The sequence below is a fragment of the Orbicella faveolata genome, unplaced genomic scaffold (genome assembly GCF_042242905.1).
Source record: "Orbicella faveolata isolate gen_17 unplaced genomic scaffold, um_ofav_v1 contig_25, whole genome shotgun sequence".
Taxonomy (NCBI): domain Eukaryota; kingdom Metazoa; phylum Cnidaria; class Anthozoa; order Scleractinia; family Merulinidae; genus Orbicella; species Orbicella faveolata.
In genome coordinates this window covers 13,697,756-13,710,000 of record NW_028301553.1, presented here as the reverse complement: position 1 = coordinate 13,710,000, position 12,245 = coordinate 13,697,756, and the positions used below count along the sequence as shown (strand labels likewise).

Here is a 12,245-nt window from a genome sequence, read left to right as displayed (position 1 = left end):
GATCTTCTTGATGGGAAGAATTTTCGTTTCTTTTGTTGTTATTCCGTTTAGTTGACCACTTGTTGGTCTCTACCTTAAAGCGTTCGATTGGGGCACTTGGAAAGTTTAAAACTGGCTTATGATGAGAATTTTCATTTAATTAAGACCTCCACAGCGAAATCGTACACTACTAAAGATCAATCACTGTATATCAAGTGGATGTTGTTGGGAAGGAAAACCAGCGTAGAATAGTTCGATTTTGATATGTTAAAATCCTGACTCGCATGCCTTCGAGATTTCTGCAATTAATGAGGTGAACAATGGTTGTGCACGTGAGTCATAAATTTTTGGTACATTTCTTAGTGTTTCTTTGCCGTCCTCTGCAAAACAACAACGTGAAATGACCAATGACGCCTAATTTTATCATTTTTTTAACTCGAATTTATTGCCCTAGCTGTCCCAGATTCAGTTTCATGATGCTTTTGACAGTGATAAACAAAGTAAATGACTCTAGGATACCGACGGCGTCACCGTCATAGTTACTTTAAAGGGAACTTAAGTAAACCACGACGGCGACGCCAACGAGAACGTAACCAAACGATAGATTTTAAAGAACAGAACAACAGTTATGTAAGTACGTTATAAATCTTTGTACATTTCTCAGCCGTCCTGTGCAAAACAACAATGTTAAATGACCAAGTTCTGCGTATTTTGGAGAACGTACGCCAGGACGGCAAATTTTTCGCATTTCGTTTTGGAATTGATCGCTGGCATTTCATATTGAGTTTGAGCAGGTTTTCAGACCGACTGTCGTACTGAGCACATTCAGATATATAGTTACGAAATTCGAAGGTAAAATGTAAATCTATTTTTTGCCAGGCGTCGTGCCTACCGTCGCCGCCGTCATTGCTTAAGGTTCCTGTTAACAACGCGAAATGACTAAGGTCTGGGTATTTTGGAGAATAGGGAGTTTACGAAACCACGACGGCAACGGCAACGGGAACGTCACTGACCAAATTAAAATAATTAATGAGCTGTACAATGGCTGTGCACATGCGTTATAATTCTTGGTACATTTCTTTCCCGTTCTCTGCGAGACAACAACGTGAAATGACCAAATTTTGCGTTGTCTAAAGAACGTGAACCACGACGGCTAATTTTTTAAATTTTTATTTCAAATTTATCGCTGTGTTCCGGATTTAGTTTTGCGATAGTTTTGACAGTGATAAAGAAAGTAAATGACTTAAGAGTATCGCGAGATTCAAATATAAATTCATTAAAATATATTAAAATAGATTAAAATATAAATTCATTTTTTAATCGACGTTGTCCTCGGCGTCGCCGTCGCGGTTTCGTAAACTCCTTAAATAACGTGAACTGCGACGCTTATTTTGCGTGTTTTCTTTCAAACCTGAACCTGTCATAATAAATTCAGCCAGAGGAATTTTTAGACCAATACGCGTACTGAACAGATTTAGACAGTTGCGCCACTCGGAGATCAAATAGAAATCCGCTTTCTACTGGGCGTTGTCCTCGGCGTCTGCGTCGTTCTTTCTTAAGCTCCCTTTTCTAATATTTGTGATTTGGCAGCTTATCGAATGTACACCAACAGGACATCAGCGACCCCAACGTTTTCTATGAATCAAGAAAAATAGATGCCCTTAACTGAACAATCGACAAACAGGAAAGAAAATACAGCAAAATGATTACTTGAGAATTCATTGAAACAAAACTTAAGCTGCAAAAGAAAATTTTCTTCTCAGTTTTTGTTCAGAAGGATAGATTCTAGTTGATCCTGAATATCACAATCTTTTGCAATCATTAAGCTAGTTGCATGGTCGGGTCTATATTCCTTAGCTTCCGTACATATATCAAAATTGGTTGTCGAAATACTATTGGCTAAAATTCGTTTATGGTTTACGTGATGAGCTTACGCAAGGCCTTCCAAAAGACTGTGTTTTCGTCGGTCCGCCGTGCGCTTCACAAATTGGCTTCAAAAAAACTAACAATGAAACTGCAAAGACTCTTTTTTTCAGTCCAGGACTGCTTATTATATGGCTAGCTCCGTGAGCAGGCAAGATGAACCAAAACCTGCCTTGTGATTGGCTACCCGAACAGGCAAGATGACACTATCTTCCCGCTCGGGATTACCCTCTGTTTCCCGCAATGCAATAAAATAACTCCTCGAAGCCGAGGCAAGTTCAACAAAGTTCATATAATAAATCCTTTACCGACCAAGCTTGTTCAGTCAAGATTACTGGATATTGGCCTCGTTCTTCTTGTACGAGGTCAATATCCAGCCATCTTGGCCTCACGCTCAGTCAATAAAGCATATACACGCATTTGCAATAACGTTGTCATAGAAAAAAGCAAAAAGCCAAATAGGAATTAATAAGGGAAATTTAAATTTCAATTGTTCTTAGATACTGTACATGAATGAAAAATACATTTTTCATTTATGCCATTCATGTACCTTACATTTTTCATTCATGTACAGTATCTGAAAACAATGGAAATTTAAATGTAGCTAATCAATTCCTATTTGGGTTTTTGCTTTTTGCTTTTTTCTATGACAACGTTATATTGCAATTAGGTGTATCTTTGAACAAAAGTGTTATCCTTAATTTAATAAATTTACGTCACTTATTTCCTTACCGTACACGTTCCAGTTTGTGTTAATCTTTAGTTTACTGTACATAACAGTTGTTCTGACAAAGCGTGTTTCATAGACACAGTGGTGACTGATAATCGAAAGCCAGCCAGTGTCAAATTCGCAGCCGTTGTGAGGTCCACTAACGTAAAATCGTCGATCTGACTCGCCAAACATGGAGAAGTATGTGGGTGGCGGGTTGTTGTTGTTGTTTAGATCAGTCCACGGGGAGTCAATCATTCTATTCTTGGAATACCAATTCTCTTTGTCGCTGTCCATAGCGTCGAACAAAATGAAGAGGACTTCAGTTTCACTTTTGTAGAGAGCCACGCGCACCTAATAAGAGATCAAGAAGGATCGATTGAGTGATTGACTGACTGACTGACTGACTGACTGACTGACTGACCGACTGACCGACTACCGATCTGGTTGACTGAAAGACTGACTTACTGACTGACCGACCGACTCATTGACGAGCTTCCCAACTCACTTACCGACCGTACTGACTGACTGACTGACTGTATGACTTACAGACTTACTGTAGTGACGGAGTGACCGACTGGACTGACTGACGGCGGACTTACCGACTGACTGACCCACTGGATTGACTGACTGGCTGGCCGATTGATTGACTGAGAGACTGATGGACGAACGGACGGACTGACTTTCTGTTCTGCCTGATTTTATAGCGTTTGCCCGGAGCCGATGTTTTCTACAGCTAAGTACGCATCCCTAGTCCAGCTCTTCAACAAATGATAACGCAAAGTTATTTGAAAATTTCGGTAAAGGAATTATGCGTCAAAGTTGACTGAATATTTATTTCCTGTCCTCTTACGTTTGTCATAATATTTTTTCCAAAGGACGGCTATTTTGCTAGACCTACCTCCCGAGGGCTAACAGTTTGCCAGTTTTGTACAAAGCGGTTCTTATAATGTGCTTTAAATGAAGAATTGACGTTCAGTGCTTCTGTTTTGTTCTCATTCAAAGTTTCTGCTGACGTCCACAGTTGATAAATGTCAGCGGTGACACCGGACACCACTTTAAACACCATAGTCCAACCTATCGACAAAGTAAGCAAGATGTTGCAAGGTTCTAACAAAAGAGTGTGTTTTCACATGACGTCACGGCAGCCATATTTGTGTCCGATATCAATGAAGCGTTGGCCATATTGGTGTATGAAACCAATCCTGTGGGAGCTGAACACTTTTCTTGTGTAAACACTTTCTTTTGTTCTGATAAATTTGCATGGCTGCTGCATGGGTAACGTGACTGAAATCGCTTTGTAAGTAGCCGTTATCAGTGGCACCAGGATTTAGGAATTCAAAAGACTCTCTCGGAGAGAAGTGGCTTTCATCAATTTTTGCTTTTTACAAGGGCCTGCCTTGGTCTTACCCAATTCTGAAAAGTCTTTGCATATCACAACAATCTCGATGATCAGTTCAAGTCATATAAGGCAACTATATAACTGCTCTCGCATTATATGATATTAACTTTCACTTCATGTTATTTCAAGTTGTCAAATAAGTTGACGCCATGTTGATCACATCATGTTTTTTCATATCGTGCCGTAATGTGCCATGTCACCTAAATCATGTTCATCGGCTCGCGCCTTTCGTGTTCGTCGCGTCCGTCACGTCCGCCGCTTCCGTCGCGTTCGTCGCGTCCGTCGCGTCCGTCGCGTCCGTCGCGTCCGTCGCGTCCGTCGCGTCCGTCGCGTCCGTCGCGTCCGTCGGGTCTGTCGTGTCAGTCGCGGCTGTCGCGGCTGTCGTGTCTGTTCTTTCATATCATGTCATGTGATACCGTTATTATTCGCTGTTTTGTGTTTTTGGATAGGAGGTCTTTAAAATCGTCACGGTCACCTTTACCTCCATTCTTGTAGTCTTGATCACAGTAAACGCTAAATATGCTGTTCTGATACTTGATCATATATATTCCACTCTTTCGAAATCCAGCATTGTGCAATTCGGCACAGCTTTTGTAAACTAAGAAAAAGTAAATAAAACGTAATGTTTGAACACATTAATCAAATAAGTGTAAACCTTTATTTCTTAGAAGAATATATGTAAAAAATAGTTTTATCACATGACCCGAAAGGCCCTGCGCGGAATTTCCTTGGAAAACCATAAGAAAAAAGGTCCCGTATGAGGGCCGTACGCGTCGAAGTGATAGGGCCGGCCTACAAACTCGAAGCGAGTTAATGACAAAACAATTTTGTCGCTGCAAAATTTTGTTCTGTTTAAAATGGATGATGAAAGGGAACATTCTGAGAGCGAAGTTTACTATCCAGGCGAACTGTCCGATGCAGAACTACTTCAGTCGCCAACTCACTCCGAAAACACAGAAAGAAAGTCAACAGTCCTCACATCTGAAGAAGTTCACAACTTTCTCAGAAGCCAACAGCAAGCAAACAGGCGGTCAAGAAAACAACTTTTCCAGATGAATTGTCCGATAATTAACCTTCGGAATAAGTAAACAGTCTTTAGGCGAAACCTCTTTCAGTGGAAAGCATCAAAGAATTTATCGTGGGTCAAAAGTAAGAAAACCGGCAAGTCGCGAAGAAAACAAAGTACGATATACGATGTCTTCGAGTTTCCAAAGTTAGGAGAAGAGAAATTACAAACATACCTTGTGTATAGTAGGATAAACTGCTCTGCAGTTTCTACATCAGTGTTGTTTGAAGAGACAAAACTGAGTACAAACACAAGTTCATTACCGTACAATTCATCCAGATAATAAAACTCACTTGAATTTCCACTACACAGCAAAGCCAGCAAAGTCAGCAAACCCAGGTACTGTTTGCGGGAGCCAACATCGGTGTCATTAATATTCATTTGGTGGTTCTCCCTTGTTCAAGAGAATCCAAGAGGTCGACAAATAGCTTGAAACGACCGACGCCGAAATTTTCTTGAATCTTCAGATGAAGAAGATTTGTGAACAATTTCAGTGAAGCGTGAAGCAAACTTTTGTCACTCGCTGAGTTTTTGATGGTTTTGACATATTTTTGACAGCTTTATGTCAACTTTCTGTTGGCTTTTTAGTATGAATTGTAATTGTGGACTTACATTGAAAAACAAATATGAGAAAATGAGTCGTATTTTTCAATGAATTGTGAGTTTCTTGTTGGACGCGAAGAAATAAATGACACTAAGATTTTATAGTAGAATCTTTTCTGTAGTTGTTCCGCTCACGGCCGTCTGATGTTATGTAATCGCGTTCTATTTAGGTTCAACCGTTAAGTGGTCAAATGCTTATTGACTGAGTAAGGTCGGGCCGGACGGGAAAATATTTGTCTCTCGGTCAAAACGCACGGACCTCGAGCCAAATATTTTCCCGTCCGGCCCTCCCACTCAGTCAATAAGTACATATTATTCCAGGTCTGTCGACTTATTCTTATTGGCTGATGACAGTTGATCAGACATGAATAAATTTGTTGTTGTTTAATGTGTCCCCTAAGGTACATATTGAAATTATACTTATCAGGCTTAAAGAATTAGCATACACCGGGAAATATGTGAATTTTCATCGAAGCAAAGGTGTAAAATGTTGTACCAAACACAATGACGTTTCCGCCATTTCGTCTCAGGTAGTTTCCAGAAAGTCGCTTCGGCTCTCCATGCATCGCACGAGTAGCATCCTCGGAAGAACTGGGTACCATGTCTAAAAATAACTTAAGAGGGATTACCTTTGGTAGAAGGCCAGAAGCATATCACCTAGGTGATATGTTTCTGATAAGGCCTATGTGGGGGATTCACTCTCTTACCTTGCATTTTTGATAATCTCTTGATCAAACTTATAAAGAGATTAGTATCAGAATTAAAAGAAATCTATTTAAATATTTCTCCTACAGGCATACTAAGTCATTCAATTCTCGATCCCTCTCAATCGAGGCTCTGGATGGGGTTTAAGCCTGTCTCAATTGAGCTCGTATAATGTTGGAAAGTTGCTCACAGGACTGCTAAAACGCCGCTAAAAATTACCAAAAATCCAAAAGGTTGCTAGCTAAATTTTAAAAGCTAAGTTGTTATTTAAATTTCTTGATACTTTTATATGAAAGTTAATTAAAAGCTTTATTTTTCGTTCTTCACAATAATTGCTTACATCGGTCAAGAAAAATAGCTTAAAACTTAGCTTTGAAGAGTTGCTCGCAAATATGAGCGAAATTTAAGGAAACTCTAATAAAGTCTAACGTATAACGGAACAAAACCCATGGACCATTTGACGTCTTGCCGAACGTTGTCAAGTGACAGGTTATGTGTTCAGATTTCAAAAGGTTGATAAAACATTCAAGAAATTCGCATAAATGGAAATTTTCTTTGAAATCGTTGACTTTTCCGTGCTTGATATGTGCTGTAAACCCATATTTTGCTCGAAAGTTGCTCAGAAAAGCAAAACTTGCTCAGGTTGCTAGAACCGCAAAAAGTTAATCCTAACGCCAAAAGTTGCTCAAAAGTTGCGGAGCACAATTGTGACAGGCATCATGGGGTTCACTGACAACTGATATATAAATCCCCACTTCTCCCTCCCCCCACTCCCACCACCCCACCCCATCCAGGCTCCGTTACCTTCCCCGCAGCTCCACTGCACGCGGGAAATCTGAGGTATTCCAGAGCGTTTTATCAATTCTAACTGCTCTATTCTATTTTTGCTAAAACTGAAAAAAAGAACAACTTCGCTTACATTCGTCGCAGTGTTTTCCCATGATACCTTGCACGCAGGTGCATTTGTATTCGTGCGTCTGGTGAACTGGTTCACAGGTCCCTCCATTCCTACATTGGTTCTGATCACAGGGGGACTGAAACGAGAGCAATATATGAATAAGACACATTTCGTTTTATGTTTTGCTCCTCGCACACGGCAGATGCCTCTAAAATTTGAATTGGCCGATCGGCATTTAGTGTTAAATTGATTAAGGTATTCGAAAATAACGCGACTTAAATTAAGGCTGGTTTCCATATGATCGCAGACGATCGCAGATGATCGCAGACGATCGCGGATCGCAAAGCGCAGCTCGCAGACGATCGCAAAGAGAGTTGTTTCCATATAATCGCAGACGATCGCAAGCGATCGCAAAGCGGACTGTTGCATACATTTCGGACAGCGGAAGTGTCAAAATTACACACGCGTTGCGCTGGCGCGAAAATCGCAGCAAACAATATGGCGGACGTCAAGGAGGAAATTTTGCTGCAAGCAAATTTATTTCTTCTTTTAGTCAACCTATTTTGGAATTTCCTTGGGACTGCATTTCGCTCCGATCCGGAAGGTGGCGTTTTCAATCGCTTCAGATAACGACCATACGAAGTTCTTATGTTGCAGAATTTGACCTCCGCCTCAGCCGCCGATAAATTAAATTTCCCCCCGATTTTTTCCCAGCAGTTACCCTTTTTGTTTTTGTCTTTGAAATCTTTACTGTTACGGTGGTAAACGCACTCATATCGCGCAACTTCCTTCATAAGTTTCTCGTTACTAACGTTACCTTGTTCAATGCCAGCCATGTTTACAACAAATAAGCGGTTGCTTCGTTGCTAAGAAGCGTTGAATGATGGGTCGGAATTCAAAATATTATGGGATACGTTTCGATCGCAGATCGCAGAACTTTGGCTTCCATATGATCGCACGATCGCAATGGATCGTAGACGATCGTAGACGCTCGCAGACGATCTCAGAAGATAGAACATGGTTCTATCTTCTGCGATCGTCTGCGATCACGATCGCAGGATCGCAGACCATCGCAGAAGTGTGTTTCCATATGATCGCAGACGATCGCAGAACTTTTTACGATTTGCGATCCGCGATCCGCGATCGTCTGCGATCATATGGAAACCAGCTTTTAACGAGATTTACGTATCAAGAAAACCGGTTCAACATTGATAGCAACAGGCATTGTTATAAGACCTAAAATTGCTCTTATATGGTCATTTTGAACAATGGCGGTATAAGCTTCTAAATGCCAGCGGGAGTTTTTGAAATTTCCGATTACCATACGAGCGCGAAATTTAAACGATCGGAAGACTGAATGGCAGACAAATTCTCCCGAGGGGAGATGGTATTGGTAATCCTGTCGGTGCAAATAGTTGCGGTGGGGTGGCTGGCGGGGTGGCGGTTGTACACATGTATTTAAAAGTGAAATTAAAAGCTGCCGACAAGTAAGGCATCTTTTTGCTTTAAAATTGCTCTAACCTGGTAAATTCACCTCGCGTGGGAGTGAAAGTGAAGTTCGCATTTGGTTAGATTGCGAACAGGCTCTCCTTCGCTCTAAAACCCATAAGATCAGTGTAGGATGAACGCGAAAATAGCGAGCGCGATAATCGAGCGGCAAAGCTGCTCGCTTCGCGCTCTCACTGTTTCCACGTTCGACCCACGGATTGAAAAGCAGGCGGAGAGACTGCTTTCAGTCGAGCATTCGGCCACACATTAATAGCTCTTAACAGTGCTTCGAAGCTCGCGCATCTTTCCTCGCCGACCGATTGATGTCCACAGCGATTTCCAGCGGAAAGAAATCAGGGAACAAATAATTAAAATTACAGACGCGATGTTTTGGGTAGCGTTTCTCCGCTCTTTAATAATTTCCGCTTTACTCTCAACGTATTTTTTGTGAATCACGACTCCACCGTTCTAGATTTGTTCACTAAAATTGAGTTCATTCAAATGCCGCGCTTCATTCATCAGGTTAAGTGTTCTTTTATTAGCGTTAATGAAAAGCATTATCCCCGCCCTCTCCCACTATCTCCTCCCACTGGCTAACGCTTTTGTAAAATCATTAATCAATCACGGCAGGGAAACAATTACTTCCCAATAGAAGAAATTCTAGCGAGAGAGGTGCTAGAATTTCAAAATGAGGGAAGTTAACCCGACTTATCACTTAAAAAACCCAGAATTTTTTAAGAGAAGAGGAGAAAATTTATTTTAGTATTAGGAGTTGCTTCGCCTAGGGGTTAAACGAAGCACTCTGGCGACTTCGAACTTTCTTTACAGTGTCCTTGATTTCAGCGGATCTTCACCCTGGTAACAATTTTTTTTCTTCTTGTTCCTCTTCTATTCCAAGTTATTTGTACAATTTCTTCATTAACTTGGCATGACATGGTATCGAGAATTTGGAGCGAAAAAAGAAATGGAAATTAAGATCGCGGAAATTAACGTTAACAAGAATTAACGCGAATCTTTAAAACTCGCGTTACAATTTCATGAGGCTTTAATTTCCTATAACTAATAATAGTTGTCACCAAAGCTGCCCCCGTTTTATTTTTTTGCTGATTGAAACCAATTAAACATTACTGTATGAACTAAAAACTGGCCATCCGAAGGGTATTTTTATTCGTACTTTTTGAACATATGTAAATATCGCGAACACGTGCGAAGCGACACGTACGATCGTTTACCTAGAATTTTCTCTTCGAATTTGGAGATTAAGAAAACTGCTTTCTTCATTGATTACGATACCTTCTGTTTTGTTTTCCTCCCCAAAACCATCTTCATGATCTTTAAAATCGTTTTAAATTCGTTCTGGCATCTCCGCCACTTCGAAGCGAAAGTACTTGATCGCGCAATAATCGTCATGTACGCATGTAGGCCATATAGAAGTGTCTTAGCTCGAGATCTTCCTGCCAGCTCACTGACAAATTGACCGGGTAAACAGTGTGCACATAGTTTCTTCAAATCGGGATAGATTCGCATACTATACATGTAGATACTATCAACATTTAATCACTTCTTTTTACGTGGGGACTAATTATATAAATGCTACCTCGCGTTTTGGCTTCTGTACCAAAACCCTGCGGGGACAATAAGGTAATCTGTTTACGAAAGTTCCCTGCTGCAAAAGTTTGCATCGTTTTTGCAAGACCTCCACTTAGTCCGCTTGAAGAGTAATCACGAAATAAGTAACTAAATTTAGTGTGCTCATCTGAGAGATTAAAATTAAAGTGGTCTCTTTTTTGACCGGATCTCGGCCGGCCAAACTTGACATGAACGAATTTCAATTTTCACCGGCTAAAAGTTTTCAAACTGTTAAATATTGCCGAGTTTCAAATTTACTTAAACATGATGGACAAGAATATATGATGTAATTAAGAAACTGATGCATCTAATGATGTCCGAAGGTCTATTTTGTTAATTTCTTAATCCTCTAACCTGTCATTCTGAAATAATCAATAATTTAAAATTTTACAGTGTGAAATTGTTGGCATTATTTTTTTTCTTGTAGGTCTAGCTAACGATTTTGCAACATAAAATGCAGATCTTTGCCTCCAAGCCAAAATGCTGCCATGCCATAACAATGGTTTTTTCGGGCAGAGTGATCGACACCATGTTACAAAGCAACTGATGGATGGAGGCTGGCTCGTGAAACAGTCGGCCGTAATTTAAATTTCCAAAAGTGCCATTTTTTTTCGTCAGTTAGGAAAAAGATAAATTGCTCTTATCATAAAAAGAGTAACGTTTTCTTAGTAGCTACTTACCATAAAGCTATAGTAATGAAATTCCAGGCTTACAGTGAACAATTCCGACGAATTAAATTTGTTAGTATCCAAGAGTTGATACAGAAAATTTTTCATTTGCATCACCAACTGGTCTGAAGCTTAACGCTCGGCATTTAGAAGACTCTGTACTCGCTGCAATGCAATCCTGCCCACCATAAACTGTGCGAAACTCGATCGGTGTGGAATTGAGTTTGTGATGCGGAAACGGAAAATAGTTGGCGTAAACTAGAATTCCATCAGCGACATCAATGAGACCTTTGAAGGTCGAAGACTGAGCCACGTATAACGACATACAAAGGGACGAAATGATGGCAACAAACAAATAAATTTACTTGGTAAACATTATGATTTTAAAATTGAAACTGAACCACTTCGATCAAGAACAACTGGCGAGCATCTGTGAAGTACTGTACTATTATTGAATGGCAGAGGTCCGTCCAACCCTAAAAGGAAGGTGATTATCATAATTTAAGCAGGTGAAAATATTTAAAAAGGTAATCATAGAATTTGTCAGCTAATATTAATTTCAATTGGTAAGTCATTTGTAGTTTTCAAATTATTACACCCCAGCCAAACGTAGCAAAAAACTAGTGGTTACTGAATAAATTAAAAAGTCGCAATATACATGAAGAGATGATATGTTTTTTTTGTTGGTTGTAAGTATAAGCAATTATATTTTTGGAAAAATTTAATGAAGGAGTGTAGTTAACAGCTCGCTGCGGGAACCACCAGGAATCCCTGCATGACAAATCTGCTCTTTAACGACCTGTCAGTTTTTGTGTGGGATTTCCCACACTTTGTCAACGCCACCAATATTTATTTATTTATCAGTCCACGAGAGCAAAGCGTTTGTCACGTGGTTTCTATTTGGCGTGTAAACTGGGTTCCACTAGCAAAAGGTTGAGTGTTTTTGTGCGGCGGCCATTAGTGTGATTACTCTTAGCGGGTGTTTTCTTTTCTTGACTTGTTTTTGAGATTCTGAGGGAGTCTTAGACGTTAGGTCTTAGTGTTTTTCAGACACTCGCTGCCGTAGTTATTTTTACCGCGCCATTTATTATAAGGTGGATAAACATTTGCTTTCTGTATATGCGCGAAATTCTTGGATGAATAAGGAACAATCAATCAATCATACAACAATCATA

General features: G+C 40.2%; 1 pseudogene; it reads right to left on the bottom strand.

Moving 5' to 3' along the window:
- Positions 1-1,529: 1,529 nt before the first annotated feature.
- LOC149109067 (uncharacterized) lies at positions 1,530-11,422 on the bottom strand (annotated as a pseudogene).
- Positions 11,423-12,245: the final 823 nt, after the last annotated feature.